At 42.4% G+C, this 17626-nt stretch overlaps 1 protein-coding gene across 1 annotated transcript in view; it reads right to left on the bottom strand.

The window, feature by feature from the left end:
- Positions 1-17626, bottom strand: part of EYA1 (EYA transcriptional coactivator and phosphatase 1) — a 224575-nt gene that overhangs the window by 178592 nt on the left and 28357 nt on the right. The gene's annotated exons all lie outside the window — the stretch shown is intronic.

The following is a 17626-nucleotide window of genomic DNA, read 5'->3' as shown; positions in this document are numbered from 1 at the left end:
GGGGGCGAGGGCACCGGAGACGGCACCAGGGGCCGGGGCGCCGCCTCACCCCCCCCCACACTCCGGGCGTCCCGCCCGCCCTGCCGCCGCGCCGGGCTGCGCTCCGACTTGTGTTTTGTTTATTTCATTTTATTTCATTTCTTGAAGGAAGACGCGAGTTTTTCTCCCAAGCCGTTGCAGTCCTTCATGGGTCATTATGGCTTAATGCAATTAACGTAACCTTCTGTAACCCAATATCAAGTAGTTCCAGGACAAATCTTTAAACAGATCACTAATCGTAAAACAAGTTACGGTGTGGGGGGGTAGAAGCGAAGCTCTTTGCTGTTCCCGCTGATACTTGCAAGCTTCTCCTCCCTTCCCCCCTCCCCTTCTCGCTGGCTCTCGCAGCTCGGGTTTATGGGGGTTGTCGAAACGCTGCTTCGTGTCACTTTTACCGCCCCCGCCCCCTCCCCCCTCCTTCTTTTTTTTTTTTTTTTTTTTTTTTTTTTGGTGTGTGTGTCTGTGGGGGGGGGGTGTGTGTGTGTGCGCGCGCTCTGTATTTAGCCACTAGAAACGCGACTTTGGGGTTTTACAGTTTCCGTGGCGGAGGCCGACGGGAACGCGCCGACGGAGGAAAAAGCCGCGGCCGCGGGGCGGGAGGGAAGGTGCGCGCGCCAAGGTGCGCGTCCCCGGGCGCGGCGGCTCGCGCCCGGCCCTGCCGGGACCCCGCGGCTCGCGCCGCGCCGGGGGCCCGAGCTGTGGCGGGGTCCGGGGCGGCGGAGGCCTGCGGGGGCTGCTGGGCGTCCGTCAGCCGCAGCCCAGCGACCCCCGGGGTGCCCCCACCCCACCCCGGCACCCCCCCACCCCGCCCGCTGCACGCCGGGCAGCGGCGCCCTGCGCTGGGGCAGGTAAGAGAGAAACCGTAAAACGTGTCGCTACACTCGCAAACATCTATTCCGCCCCCCCGCCCACCCCCCGCAAAGCTTTGTGCACGCACAACGCAACGGTTTGGCTGAGAAGTTTTATGTTTTATTTAACGACAAAAGGCACTTTCTGGCCTGCTTCCATGGTTCCTGCTGGGCAGTTCGGGGGCAGATCCAGGTGGGGTTCAAATTTGGTTCACATGTCACATGGATCACGGGTAGGTGGTGCCAGGTAGAATCACCACTTGCCCAGAATTTAGGCGGCTTGTTGCGTGCCTACACATATATTTCTGTAGGGGAGCATGACGCAGATGATGGCCATGCACCTCGCACCCGCAGAGGCCCGGCTCAGTGATGCGGTACCCGGTGCAGAAAACAGAATGAAAAAGGCTGGAAGTAAATCGTACAGGAATTCTGGTTCAGGGGAGTTACATCCTGGTACTTAAACTATTAGATTATGTTTGGATAGATTATTTAATCTGCCACACACCACCTCTATACTTTAATTTTCCCAATTATGTGTGCAAAATTGGTCTTGGCCTGATTTCAGTTCTACAGCCGAGGTTTTGTTTGTATTCCTTGTTACCCCTGAGGAAAAAACAATCCCTCCAGGAACCAGACAATGCAGGAAAATAATCTGCAATGTCACAGGGCACATTTTATGAAGAAGTCCCTGAAATGTGTCATCTTCTACTGTTTTGCACTGGACTTTTGTATGTCAGGAACAGCAGTTTGCTCTACGTATTTATTATAATGATGCATTTTCCAAAAAGGATGTAACAAAGGTAATGTTTGAAAAGTCCCAATTGTATGTTTTTGAGGGGAAAGAAGGATCACTGTAGCCTGTCTCTCTTTGAAGAGACTGACAGGTTTTCAAAGAACTCCTGCAGAATGCACAATGCATTCACCTTGTCTAGTTTAATAGAGGCAGAAAATGATTAGAGTGTGTTTTAATACTTGCTGTATATGTGACATAGGAAGCCAAGCCTCAGAACAGTTTAAATGTTGGTATACCCAGCTTGAAAAAGCTTTTCAAATAAATGAAACCGTTCTGGGGGCAAACCCACGTTGCTTTTAAACCACAGAGTGGGACAGTGGGCGTGGTTACTCCCATGGTTGAATGGTGAATGTATAGATTTAAAATACATTTTGCCACACTGGTTTCCAGAGGATTGTTTTGGCCTCGTATTCCAATACTATGAGCCAAAACTCTGGTCAATGTTTTGACAACAGAGCCAGGAAAAACAAAAAAGGCTTAGCCCGTGAAAAAGAAATGAAGATGTAGTGAAAGAAAACAGTAGTCCCTCTGCCACTGCCTTACTCAATCCATATGTGGACTTAAACACAGGAAATACCCACCATTCACTGCAATCAAGGCAGGGGCTTGTGCATCAGAAAGCGCCTTGTGGAACTAATTGGGCTCTATTAAGATTGTCACTGACATAGGAAAGCATTTTGAGATTTGAAATCAGAACATTTAAAGAATACGGAAGAAAGATAAGGTGCAAGTGTTTGTTTTTTTTAAAATAAATATTCACCACAACACTATAATCTTACTATATGCTTTTATTATGGCTATTTGCATAAATTAATTACAATTTTATGATATTTGTGTTATTAAACTCTTTCTGACTCAGAGTGCGCTCTGGGATTGCTTCAGAGTGGAAGAAAATCTAAACTTCACCAATTTAAAATCATAATAAACAATGTGCATGGTACCTTTCATACAGGCAAAGTTTACAGAGAAAACACAGCTACAAATAATAGGTCCTAGAGTGATATACCCCCCCCTCCCCCCCCCATTTTAGAGATTTGAATGAAAACTCATTGTCCTTGCCAACAAGTATTTGGCAAAGTGTTTGTTTTAGCACTTTCATGTCAGATAAATCCTTGTGAGGTTTTGGTGATGCTTTTCCTGACCACGTTTGTTTGTTTGTTTTTTACCATACTGTTGCGTTTAGATTTTTAGCATGGTAAGTCACTATTAGACCTGACAAAACAATGTTGTGATTGCCAATTTAATTCAACCTCTGGGTAATTTTCACTGAATTCACACTTCTGTGAACCCCTGTGTTCTTTGCCTGTTTGATTTTTCTTCCTAGTGCTTTACATCAAGTCAGGGGGACCATTTGTGTTTCAGATGGTACAGGCTCTTTAGTACACTGCTGCACTGTGGGTGAAGTCACTTGGCTTTCCAGATAGACTGGGAAGTGTTTGAGGGAGTGACGTGTTTTCCACAGTTTTCAAGTCATCAAATAGGGATGCTGTAGAGCTGTCTAATAAAAAGAGCAGTCCCTTCACAAGCAGTGTGGCAGGACTAGGGACAGGCAATTTAAGTACTTTGGATGCTGTCTGTACCTGAAGTAATTATGTTTTCAATGTTTTGCCTCTGATCCCTTTTTTCATCCAAATGGTATTTCATCCAAATTTCACGAAAAATTCCTGTTCAAAAATTCCTATCTTTGAAAGACTTGCAAGAACAAACCTGTTCACACAGGGCAAGAGTCGCAGTCATAATTTCCACATGTTGAAATCCAGCTGAGTGACATTTGGAATATAGGCAGCTTCAGCTCCTGACGCTACACATTCAAGCCTTAGATTTGCCTGCAGTGATTTTAACCCACTATGAAAAACATAATGGCAGTGGAAGCTTGTTTTCTTTTGCCATTTCTTAAAAGCCCATTTTTCCTTGCCTGGGTCACAGCCTGGAATGAGGTGTGGGATGCCTGAAGGTCACTGTTCAATCTTCTCTCCTTTTTCTAGTGCTGAAATTCACTGAGAGTACGCCAGCCCTTCCTCTAGAGTCAGTCCACAGGTGACCACCTCCTAATCCCAACTACCAGTTATTTTTCTGGCTTAAGCAGCAGCCTTATCCTGAAATTTTGCAACTTTTGCAGATTTGACTTCAGAACTTGGGAACCATTATTTGCATTTTATGTGATCTGTTAGGGAAAAGAGAGGGGAGAAAGCCTGTGTGTAAAGAGGTAAAATGGGATGACTTTACAGGCATGAGTCAAGTCTGATTGCAATGTAAACACAACTGATTATTGTGTTGGTAGATGTCTGAAAAGTGTATTTGGAGTACAATGGCCCATATGATATATTCAGAAAGCAACTGACTGTGTAATAAATTAAGAACAGACAAAACAGTTATTTCCCCATAAATAAAGTTGTTCATTCTCCATACATATGAATCTTAATTTTTTTTCAATGTGGAACGATGTATATGTAAAAAGTTGATCTGAACAATACTCTCAGCCACAGCCATACATCCACCAACATTCCTGTGGGAACAAAAAATGAAAAAGAAAAGCTTGGCATCTTGAGATCTGGACTATGGACAGATGCACTGTCATTAATTTTAAGAAAAGAGAGCAAGGGACTATGGGCACTATAAGATTGTATTGTGGGAGTTTGTGTCGGTGGCTTTGGAGTGACAGCAAGTAAGAATCACCCCTGAAGGTCAATGTAATTAGATTTCTAAGTTAATCCACGTTTCTCCCGATGGAATGAACATTAGGCTGATGTGCATTGGAGGTAGTGAAACTTAACAGTTTTGGCTTCTTCGCTGACTTTGCAGCAGAATTTCCTTGGCCATTTGCCCATTACAGGTCTCTGCAAAGCCAATGTTTACACTGATCCATTTTCTGTTGCTTTTTTTCACTGCAAACATCTAAACATATGAAGCGGTGCCATTCTGTAAGGAAGCAAGAACAACAAAACAGTAGAGAGATACTGAGACAGAGGAAGAAAGTAAAGAAATAGAGGTGGAGGGTAAAAGGGAAGGCAGACATAAATATGTATGTGTGTAAACCTATTTCCTTTGAGTGACACTTGATGAAAACTATAAATTATGTAGTTTATATACATAACAGCAAAGCCTTTGCTAGATGTATCTGCATCTTATCCACCACATGCCCATCTGGTGTGTTGTACCTCTGTAGCATTTAACTGGATGCCATGGAGGTAGGCATGGAGAAGACAGGACAGTTTTGTAATTAAGATGCAGTAAGCCAAATTTAAACTAGTGTGAAAATATGAACTCGAGGGAGGGTAATATTCTCAAAAATAATAATTGATATTTAGCATGGCACCAGAATGCCAAAAGCAGTGGGAACTGTCCTGGACCTGCTGTATCTTGGTCTTGGCATTAGCATGTAGGACTTGAATTTCATTCCAACAGTTATGCCTGTGGACCAGCCTTTGAGCCCCGTTACTTTAAATAAAGGTTTTTAACTCCCCCAAATTATGAATAACTTCACTGATGACTAGTGTGAGCACAATGGCACAGACTATTAAAAACAGACTCTAGTTTGCTAATACATAGTATCAATAATAATTGTGGGACCTAGAGTATAAATTAGATAAGACTACTGCAGACAGGAAGATTTTCTTATAGGCCATTGTAGAGTTCTTAAAATAACAATGCGATCAAATATTAAGCCCAAATCAGTTAAACTGCCTTGGGAAGCATACTACTACAGATAAGCAATAGATCCTCAGCTGATCTAAAGGGATGTGGTTCTGTCAATGTGCTCCTCACACAGCTTATCTCCATAATCATCCCCACACTGGAAAGTGCTATTCTCCCCTGCCAGCCAAATGACTCCCTAGTGTGTTGTCCATCCTTTTGGGAGATGAAAAATACAGAGCTCAAAGTGTATGTACTCTGAACTGAAGAAAATGCAGCTGTCAATGTGTATGAAAGTGTATTGCTGAATCAAAATAAAAATAATCAGTTTACGTCTGCTACTCTGTGTCTTTAGTGGAAAAAAAAAAGGTATTATTTTACACATTACATTTTCTAATATTCCAGGATAGATGGTCTGGCAAAAATCCAGACATTATTATTTTTAGCCCTGTTTTCTCTCCCACTCTCTCTTTCTCCCCCCACTACCCCCTCCTGTTCCCACAAAAATTCAGGCCAATTTCAACCACATTTGAAAGAGGAGGAGAACTCCCAAACATCATTAAGTTCCAATAACTGCCATGAAAATTTGTGGTTGGATGGAAGAGAAAAAGCATATTTGTTCTTCCAGGTAACTTGGCCTCCATCTGGCAAAGCCAGCTTTGCTCTCGCCTGGCGACGGCCAAACGCACAGTGAATACCTATGGCCACATACCGGCCAGCTCACCAGTAACCCTGTAGCTCTGGGCTGGCTTCAGGCTTTGCTCTCTCTTGCCAAAAGGGATTATCAAGTAAGGACGTGAGAGATGAATAGGGTTAATATAGTAATAACACATAGAGGATATAAGACGCAAGCATACAGGGGATCAGGCTCTGTTAGCTACTCACAGAACAGCTTTTTTTAAAAATATACCTCAGGCAGTTATTACATTTTTTCCTGGACCCTGAGTCTCATGTTTATGAACTATAATCCTTCGATAATTTATCACTTTTAATAAATAGTAGCATTCGATCTTCATGGTATGGCTCTTTCAATGAAGTAATTTAATTGAAACAGGCTCTATTGTATTTCCACACCAACGCATACGTTAGCTTCTTTTAAAGGACAACACATTAAACTTCTGTTCATATTCTTCACTGCCGAGCACATGTGTTAGCTTTACAACTCTTCCTACTATTTTGCAGATGTATTTTAAGCATTTTCAAATCTACAACCAACTGATGTATGCACCATTTTTAATTTGAAGTGTTTAGGAAATGACCTGTTCAAAAATGTTAAAAGGGCAAAAAAGGTTCCTGGTAGATGTACATGGTTAAGGTTTCAACTTCTCTTTACCTATAGCTTTTGCTTTCAGCTCAAGAAAGCAAGAGCTGGCTTGGAAGACTTGGTGGTGGAGCGCTGTCCCCCTGGGGGCTGGACTCCTTAGGTTCCTTATCCAGCCCAGAGAGAGAAAAAGTGGTTTCCTGAGGGAATTCAAGAAAAGAAGCTTGTGCTGGGAGCCCTGGTTTGCTCGCTGGAGCAACATCTCTTGTTCTGCTGACTGTGTGGGACCTGGAGAGACCCAACACCCAACTTAGGCACTACTTTCAAATGCCTCCAGATGGGTGGTATAAACAACCTAAGTGGATGAGAAGCTTGTTCAGACCCTGCTATCAGGATGGTATGTCACAACAATTTAAGAAAGCATTCTTTCCCCCTCAGGACGAGCCTAAATAAATGTAATTTATCTGTGAAGGGATGTGGTTAGGACCCTTGGCTACAGTAACAGCCATGCAGTCTGCTATCGCTTCTCCGTCCCACCTATGCCAGAGGGGCAGAGGTGGGGATGACCATGCGCAGAGTGGACAGAGAGGTTCCCTCACTGGTTCTGTGTTTTTCCACCTCCTCTTCACTCCCTGACTCAGGGGCTGACCTTTCACATGCCTTCCCCTGCACAGGCTTTCCTGCAGTGCTTTCACCGAGGTGACTGCTGCCTTCTCAAGTGGATTTCTCTTGCTGCCTCTCTGTCACTGCACTTCTGTGGTCGCTCACTCCTTTGGACAACTGAATTGCTTCCATCTCTGATTTCCTAGCGCTTCTGGAGCTGCTCGGTTCTTCCCTTCCTGTGCTCCTTTCACTGCCTCTCCTCCTTCTTTGCCTCTCAGCATCTTCTGAAGGCTTTCTTCTTTCATCGCTCCCTTTATCCTTTTCTCACCCATCCCTTGGCAACCTAATTAATTTTCATGGCTTTTTTTTAACCAAATCTAGGAGGGTGGCTACCAAGCCTAAATTTCTGTTCCTGACAACATCCTTCTTTTTTGTTTCTGGGATTCTCAGATTTCACCCCTCAAGTCTAGCTAATGTGCAATTGCCAACATTTTCTGGCTAGCTTGCATTGCAATTTTCTCACTATTTAAACGAAAGAAAAATAATGAAAAAACCCAAACCCTTGGGTCTCCTTTTTCAAGAATATGAAGGGGATATTTCTATTCTTGGTGGCGTACCAGGTAACAGAGATAAAACTTGCTTTATTCTGAAGTCAGACTATACTGTATATATTTTTGTGTAGCTGCTATGGTGACATTTACAACAAACCATTATCATTCATGTGGAATAATGTGTCAAATATGAAGGGATTTAGATATTTTACCACTAAAAATTGCCTGTGCTTTTCTTAGTTTTATGTTGAAAATTCCACACTGTTCTTAAAACAACACTTTCTCCTCCAACATATATTTTCCAAAGCTGTATTATTGTAAATTGCTATAAATGATCATCATTTGTGTGGGAGAGAAGGATGGCAATGGGAATGCTCATTCCTCCTGAACAGCCTTTGTTTGAACTGGCATTGTGCAGAAGGATAGCGAAAGACAGAGGGGTCTCTTTGTCCAGTTGGCTTTAAGTGAAAAGTCTTGCAAGGCTGAAACTAGGAAGGTGACTCCTCTCCAGAGAATAACTGAAAATAGTTCTGTCCAGTTTCATGGGTAGTGATGCGCCATGGGCAGGATGGATAGGTCAAGGATAGGAAAGAGGAGAGACACACAGAGGGGACAAGCAGATAGCATGAATCAAACAGTTGTCATTTTGCTACCAATAATGGGAACTGTATACTGGCTCCAAAATGAAACAGCTGCATTTGCTTCTGTGCTATGCTGGACACTGAACTAGACGTCGAAGCTGCTTCTCTAATGTGAAAGAGTATGAGTTTCTACACGAAGATAATATTAATTTATAGTCTGATGACCTTTTGCTACAGTGTCAATTCCTGGATGTGTACAGCCAAATGAGAGAGTGAAAGGATGTCACATACCATGTCCTCTTGTGGTGCAGGGAAGATGAGCAAAGAAGAAAAACATGACAAATCTGTCCATGAATAAAGATGAGGAGGGCAAAATAGGAGCACACACTTCATTGGCGTTAAGGTACAGAGGGAAGAAGTGTATTACTTTTTACGTTGTATTTAATCCTTTGGACAAGCATCAGAAAAAACAACTCTTTTGTCTGAATTGAAAGCTCTTTTTTTTCAGCTGCCAAAGATCCAAAATTTTCTTTCAAAAAATTTCAGAGGCTTGAAAACAATAAATGTTGTGTTTCCTGAGATCCAGTGGTGGAGAGCTGAGATGCCAAAGTCATCCCTCTGTTCAGTAAAGATTTCTGCAATGTTTGTCTTCCCCTTAGGGAAATCAGTAGCGCTGAATACATATTATAACATGTACTTCACACGTTTGTTTCAAAGATGAATTTAAGACACATTTAACACCTTCTAGAAAACCTTGAAAATATGGTAGGCTAATTTCTGGCCACACACACAAAGTCTGTAGTTAATCTAACAATGCAGAAGTCAATTTTGTAGCTGTTTAATACAGCCAAAAGGTGATCTTTCCTGCATATCCTCCATAAAGCAGGACCAAGGACAACTGGAACAGTGGATGGACAGAGGACTGTGGTTTTGCAACATGTATACATTGCCACTGCATTTAGCCAGGCTGGCTGAACACAATGACTTCATCCATCCTGGCATGCCTGAAGCGTGACCTCAGCTCACTTTGGCTTCAATTTGTGTTGAAGGTTCTTAGCAGGTGCTGGCAGCTCTGTGGATGGGACACAACATATATAGCTCTCTCTTCATCCAAGAGCCAGGATCAGTTTCCTGCTGACCCTGCAAATTACATTTGCACTATGTGGAGTTTGTCCTGTTGTAGCTTGGATGATCTAAGTTTACAACCAAGTCAAGGCTTGTAAGGAGAGCTGGTATCTTTTAGTAGACCTAACTGGCACAACAAAATAAAAAGCAATCCGTGAGCTTCCAGAAGCAAAGGTCTGTCTTGTCCCCCTCTAATGGCAAACTAGAAATACTGAAGGGTCTGTGTCACTATCCAGCGCTGTGCCATCACCTGCTACTTTATTGTTATACGCGTCATTTTTCCCCAGTGCTCTTTCCATGCATTTTTAAGAGATATTTTCCTGTGATGGACATTCACAACAACACAGGGCACTGATCTGAAATAAAGTCTTTTCTTTTGTTCAGCCATGCACACAAATGTCTGTTGATAAGTGACAGGTTTGATGGGAAGTAGCAGCATGCAGCAAACAATCCTGTGTGGAAGTTTGTCAGGGCTTCCTCCATACATCTACCAAGATGCTTGACTTTGGGTGAAACCCTGCCTCTCAGCAAACCACCCGTTCGGTATGCAGCACTTCTATTTGCACCAGCAGATCTTAATCTGCTCTGAAATTCACCACTGTGTTTTTATTCACATAAACTTCCCTCCAAATGGCAAAACTGGTGCTGGTCACAGAAGCTATGCATACAGTAGCAGGTAGTATAGTCTGGTATGATCAGATCAGTGGAGCAAATCTGTTGGTGCGGAGGTCCAGGCGTAGTCCAGAGGGGGTTTGCTTTGGCCTAGTTCGTGCCTGGGTCTGGGACCTACCTGTTAGCTGTTGGAGTGCATTAGGTGCAGTCCTGGAGCACATCTGGCTTGGTTTCATCCAAAAAAATGTTACTGAATGTGCTCTTAGACCACCCTGTGCTGTGAACCAAAGCATAGTGAATGGGAGCAACCAGGAGATTTGTTCAGAAATGCACTTCTGCACTGACCTAAAACACTGCTGTAGATTCCTCTGGAGCACACCATGCTATAGCATGGCTCATCGGAAAGGCCACGTCCTTCGTGGTGCATCAGCCCTTCTTCATTTTGGCATTGTATTTCCTTTTCTCAAGGAGGCACATATTCCTCCAGGAGACTTGGGATGTGGATAGACATATTTTGCTTCTGACATTAAAATAACAATAATAAAAACAAAAGTTATTTGTAGAAGTCAGCTTCTAATGGAAATATTCTAACATCACCAGGCAAATTTTATCCCCGAGGCTGGGTTACAGTGCCATAGGTCATCTATGAGTGTGCATGCAGAAACTTGACTAATGCAGAAGGTACTTTTTAGGGAGAAATCCTAGTCAGACATATTATTTTCGTGTCTATACAAAAGGAAATATCCTATTTTTAGTGTCTGATGATGTAACCACAAGTTTTTAATAACAAACAAATGGGTGTGATGCATTTGCTACCACCCCCCAAAAAACCCCCCAATTCTAATAACTCCAATACCCAGCACCACCCCCACCCCCCCAAAAAAAAAAAAAAAGAAATCAAGGAGCCTTTCAGAAGCCTGTACTAATATGTTCAAGATAAGGAAGTGAGAAACAGTGATATGAAACATAAGGTGCCCATACTTACCCTAATGAGAGAGGTTTTCATTTTTGTAGCAGAAACAATGTGCCTTAAAAGGCTAAAATGTTTAATCATCTCATCTTTGCTAGAATGTTTTAATCAACAGTCTAAATTAAAAGTATAGAAAACTACTGGAAGTGCAATTGTTTCAATAAATGTGAAGAAAGAACTAAGTGCCAAGAAATACATTAAGAAATTGGGGTTTTTTCCCTCTACTGCTACTATTAAGAGAGTATAGCTGACACTCTTCCTTTGCGAAAGGCTTTCCTCTGAAAGTAGTCCCATTAATTGTGGCCAGAAGATGCTGTTATTTTCCAGCATGTGACTTTATTCAGACCCTTTTGTGAAACTGGTGTAAAACTTAACAAGAGGATATGACATTAGAAAGGTGTTTCTTTTTTGGGGGGAGTGGTCATATTTGATTCTGCTTGCTGATTCTAGCTTAGGGTTTTTCTGGACACTGTATGGACACTGCAAGCCTGAAGAGGAAATTTTGCAAAGAATGTGATGATTTTGCACTAATTCCAAGCAAATTCTGAAAGCCTTCCCCGCACTCCTCAGTTTCAGCTGTGCACGGAACACTGAATTGCAGGACTTGGCTTTAAGCGCAGTTTGAACTATAGGAAGGTTTGGAGCAGACAGAATAAAGTACAATGTGTGCCTGAACACATTGTAAAGTAAGTAATGTAAACTATGAATATGGAAGAAGAAAACAGAAAGTAGATTTCCAATGTCTTCATAAACCATAAAATATGTCCTACAAGTAAAATAAAATCTTTTGTCTATGCCAAGCATTACTCCATGGTAATTTTTCATTACTCTGTATCCATCTGCATGAGCCACTAACTCCTGTTTGTAGCCGTCCACTGGTCTAGACAGACAAATCTTTGGAGATCTATTCTTTTTTGATGGATTTATCAGATTTCCAGCCCCATTTTCCCCCTCTTTCTAATTTCTGTTCCTTCCTCACAGTTGTGCTGGCTGCAGCGGACTGCTGAGGTAGGTCCACATAACTAACCCTGTGGCACCAGGGCGAGCAGCTCGCTTACTTCCCTTCCCTTTCTTTCAGTCTTGTTTGAAGTGACCCTCCACCTCGTACTTATTATGATATGGAAACTGGCTGCCTCTGCAGTAAATTTAAAACCTATGCGGTACACACAGTATGCTGCTGCTTGGGAGCACCAAAAAAATAATCGTCAAACTCCTGTGCTCCAACTCCTTTAATACAATGTGTGTTCTTGCTGAGCACGCTTTTGTACAGTGTGTCTGTTGTGTATCCAGCAAGCTTAATATTGCACTCTATGAAAAACTTTGTTGATATAAGATTGCTAAAAAGGGCTTTAATAAAGCTGTTTTCTAACACGGTAGTTTTTGTTTATTTTCAGAGTTCAAGAACACAGCACTTTGGTAGTTCTGCATTCCCGGATGTGTAAGGTATTTAAAAATCAGTTCCAGAAACCAAAGCAGTTCTATCCAAGGTACATCAAGGGCTAGATTCCAGCCACACATTCAGTATAAATAATGTAAAGCCATCAGTCACATTTTATAGTAAGCAAAGTAAAATTGAAGAAGTAAAGACAAGCTAATAAAATAATTAATATTAGTGGAAAATAACTGGTATACAGTAACAAATACACTTCTGTAGACATACCACTTAACTCTAAAAAAATATATACATACATATATGATGGCTACAAATGAGCTTGTGATTTTCTTCCAAAAGTATTTGAGCAGGAAGTAAAACATTTTCCCAGTGGATGAAATAACATTCATTTTTGCCAATCTAAGCAAGGCAGATTTAAATTTTATGTGTGTCCAACTGCTTGTTCCCCCTCAGCTAATAACCTGCCTGCTGGAAACATTTCAAATGAAAAGGAGTTCACAGTTCCTAAGCCCAGCTCTGAATATAGCTTCCATGCATGTAAACAAGTAAACCATTATGTTTCTTGTTGAGATAAAGAATACCATGATAAGTGGGGACTTTTACAAAACAAAGGGCTTGCTATTGCGAGTGTGGATAATCTTCCAGAAAACCCTGTGTTTTGGCAAATCACACCAGATTAATCTATTAGGCATCTCCTTTCATCATCAAATTTCCGCTGCCTATCACAGTGGCTGCCTTATCAAGCACCCTTTTCTCAATAGTGGGCCCATTCCTAGGATTTCAGGTGCTGGCCTTCCATGCTCGGAAAACAGGTGTCCCCACTGTTTTCAGGCAGGAAAGGTCCCTGCACAGAAGCCTGGGAAAGGGCAGGGGTATCAGCTGCTGTTCTACCTGAAGGAACAGGTAACAGGAAACTGTTGATTCAATGGGTAGAACTTAATTGGCAAGCATTAGTCAGCACTGAGTGGTTTTTGTGAATTAAAAATCCTCATAAGAATTCTTCCCAACAAAAGTCTTGGAAGGGGGGAAGGTATGTGCCCAGAGATGCCCTCCCAGGAGCAGCCAGTTCGTAACTCTATTTTAAGTGCCGCATTTTCTCGGTGTATTCCAGAAAATATGAGCTAGGAGTCAAGGGCAGTGTCAAGCTTTGCGTGGTTATGTGTAGTGCCTGAGCTGTTAGGCAAATTGCCGATTTTCAGGAGGAAATGGATTTCAAATCTGAACTAAAGGCTAATATTCCAAATCAATTAGTATGATGGATCAGGTTTTCGAGCATTCAGTGCCTCCCCTGGCCAGGCCTTTTTTCCTTCGAGTTAATGAAACTGGGCATATGGTTTCTGACCAGGCTATTCATCTGTGAAACAGGGCCATCCACTTGGTCACCCAGAAATGCCGCAATATGGAGCACAGACAGAGCCAGCAGTATGAAGAACGACATTTTCAAGTTGTCAGCGAAATGTGTTTTACAGGAGCCAGTAAGTCCGCGCTCCTCTTATTTAACTTTCAGTGCTTATCTCTTCTCGGCAAGACAGCATCAAGCACCTCTTGTCCGGGTGGGTGTCTCTGTGCCCGCCCGCCTTCTCAGGCAGAAAGACCTTCATTCTCTGCTCCGAACGCCGCTCCTGAAAAACTGGCTTGCGCAGACTTTACTGCACTAAACCCAAGGCAGGCAGGAAGGCAGGCGCAGTGACAGCAGGAAGAGCCTGTCTGCTCTCAGCTCCTTGCTTTGACAGCAGGGCTGCTCAGAGGCATCGGGATGAGCTCCCAGCTCTGCTCGGTGGGTAGGAAGCATTTGATAAGCACATGCCTGCCCTTCCGGGACTCCACAGCACAGGCTTTGTTTCATCTACAGATGATTAAATGGTCTACGGGGCAATTACGAATTGAAGGAAGGAATAGCCAGCTCTCTCCAGGTTTCCTCAATCAGCACGATTGAATTTCTCAAAGGAAGGCAGCAGTAGCAACGGCAGGCTCAATGACTTTTCCTGAAAAATGTTCTCCAGTTTAGGATTGAGCTTTCATTTAACTACTTGCTGTTTCATTTTATTAAGTGCAAATTGTGGCTTAATAGATTTACAGTTGCCATAAACTTTGGCATCATGAAAGCTGTCAGAGTGGCCGGTTGCACAGCATATTACTTGTAAGATGCTAGAGAGGGTGAGCTGGACAAGCCAGGCACCAAGAAAGTTTGCAGAGCATTTTAACGGGTCTGTGCACGGTCTTTTGAGAGGCAGACAGAGCTGAAACACAAGCAGTTGCTCAGTAGTTTCCTTTTGTTCCTCTCTTTTCTAGGAATTAGAGTAGAGGTGGAACATTGCAGAAGTTTATCTGCAAATGAAAATTAGCATATTTTGCCTTTTCAAACACAAACTTAGTAAATTAACTCTGGTAGACAGTGGTTACCCAAGTCCAAAAATACAGTTTTTTTTCCTGTGTGCCCATTACACTGTAGCTCTGTTCTGCACTCATTACATTCTGTTTAGTTCCAGATACACACCAGCAAAAAACTTAGATATACTGGAGGGTGTTCAGAGAGAAACATCAAGGCTGATTAAAGGGCAGGCGGGACAGACCTGTGTGAGAAGATAAAAAAAATTAAATATAGATGGTTTGGTTAAGCAATGATGGGGCAGTGGGAATGAGAGCCACCTATGGACATTTTCCCTAGAGCACAGACCAAAGGCTGTGCAACTTTTACCTATGCAATTTCAGGTAACCTTCCTCCTGGTCAGGCGACTGATTTACCATGGGTGAAAGGAAAAACTGCTTGCCTCCCTCAAACAAACTGTGCAAGGAGGGCTGAACAGAGGAAGAGAAGATGTATTTTCATTTTGTGTGTGGGGAATTTTTTCCCCTCCTTAATAAACTCTCCTTTGGGAGGCTATTAATTTCGGAAGTCGGCAGCTTTTCCTACCAACCATAGTTTTTTTGGCAAATATCTGGAGCCCCTCTGTGTGTTGCTAAAGAGTTGGCTCATTTACTCCAGACAGCATACGTAGGGATCTGGGTTACCCCCCACCCAGATGCATACAAAAAGATCTTGGAGGTCTTCAGGGAAGTTTAATGCTAGAATAAAGATAGACTGCTACAGCTCTACTCTGTTGCATCCTATCAGCAAAGAACTCTTCCATTTAAGAATATCTATGTGAGGGAAAAAAAAGGGCTGGTGTCCTATGCAGCACAAACATTTTCCGTCTGTGTGTACACAGAGGTATTCCACAACCTTGGCTTATGTCAGCAAATGTCTCCATATGCAGAAATGCACCCAAGACGTGAAGCAATAGAAAGGAAAGCTGTAAGTCAAGGGGAAAACCTACTGTTGCTGTTACTGCATTCTGAAAAGTGTTTGCTTTCATGGTCAAATATTCTGAGAAGCACTGAAATGTATGTATGAGCTTTGCCGAGTGATAGCAACTATACCAGAGGACAATAGATCAAAGGAACTAATAATTATGTAAATAGTTTCTTGGAGTAATGATCCTGCATGAAAAAAGACAATTTATTTTGAAACAGATTTAGTGGACAAATAATTGTACAGTGACTGTGCTGGGAGAGTTAAATCATCCACATGCTGTGTATGCATATCATTTTTTGATAACTTGTAAACATGGCATGGACCTGCCAACAGGGATTGAGGAGGCTTTTTCCCTTCCGTTCTGCCAGCAGAGCTAATGAGCCCGCAGCTTACAAGGCCACTGCACCCTCACAGCCCATTCCCACTCCCTTCCTGTCAGCAGCCCTGCCCCATCCCATAACGTGGTGCGTAGATCACGTCAGAGGGACTGGAACAGAATTATAATGTGTTGGGGTATGTTCAGAGGTGCACAAATCATTACCAATAAAAACCAAACCACCTCCTAAAAACAAAAAAAAGAAGTTTATTTTCTGGGCCACCTTGTGGTCTAGCTGTTAGATTACTTTAAGGGAATCAAGCAATGCTTCTAAGGCAATTTGTAGTTGACTTTTTGCGGTACTGTCAGTCTGTGAAATGCAACCTATCCCTTCCAAACAAAGCTAAACTGCGTGCTTTCCTTTGACGGTTCCTGTCTTTGAACTAGAAAACACAGCTTAACAGACATGACCAACGAGCCTTCCCCCCCCCCCCCCCGCCCAGTTACTTCATGTGTAAATTTAATATATTTATTTCTGTAAACTGCATCTTACTGTATCAATAGAAGATAAGGGTTCTAAGGCTTTCACTCCACTTGCGGAATTGCAGCGTAAAACACTCTGCATGTTTGTTGCAAAAGACCATTTTGAAATGGCCCAGATATCTCAGAAAATTGCCTAAATCTTCTTCACTTCATTAGCAAATGTCATATGTACACATCGTCAGAGGACTTAATGGTGACCATGCTAATAGACAGCTGCCAGCATGCTGCAGCGAGCGAGGCCATTTGTAATTCTCATTAACAGTTCTACCATTTTCGGTTGTATGAAAAGTGATAACACACTGATCTAACAGTCATTAAGAACTTTTTCTTACTCCTTTAGGATTAATTTGCACTGACCCAGAATTCTCTATTTGCTTAACACAAGCAGTGGGCCACTTTGATGTTATCTGCTTCTATAAACAATAGCGTACAGTTCTCTCCTGGGCTAAAACAGCTCTTATTCTACTGAGAATTAGCTGTATTAATCATTCTGAAGTCCAAGAGTGCATGATCATAAATTGTGTGCAGGGACCTCACTTAGCAACTCCCAAGACTCTCATTTATCAACATTTTTTTTCCCTTCCTGGATATTTAGTATGTAGGGAGTAATTTATTTCTGAGCTGGTGCTTTGTGATGTCTTTCATGTTGAAGTAAAGTTGGAAAACTTTCTGCAACAAATATAATTTTTCTTACTTCCTTAGTGTAAAAACAAAAATTATGGACCACAGCTACAGACTGATTCCCTCAAGTGGTCAGAACAGAAAGCACAGGCCAAGCTTCCAGTCACTGAGCTCTGAATTGGATGAACCAGACCACAGTAACTAAAAATGAGGTGAGTTGCATGCTGAATTGCCTTCTCTTAGTTACTCAGTTAGTTTAAAAAATGTCAGGCATCTTTAAAGCCGATTACCTGCCTAACTTTTCTTACCTTTCTCCAACTAAGTTGCTAGACTGTAATTAAGGTATAATTAAAGCAAGATGAAATCTTCAGAGAACACTATCTTATTTTATATTTTTCCAGAAAAGATCTGGCTACCAATGAATGATGGGTTTGTCCTTACC

The sequence above is a fragment of the Falco punctatus genome (assembly GCF_963210335.1).
Source record: "Falco punctatus genome assembly, chromosome: 3".
Lineage (NCBI taxonomy): Eukaryota > Metazoa > Chordata > Aves > Falconiformes > Falconidae > Falco > Falco punctatus.
This window is presented reverse-complemented; position numbering and strand designations above follow the sequence as displayed.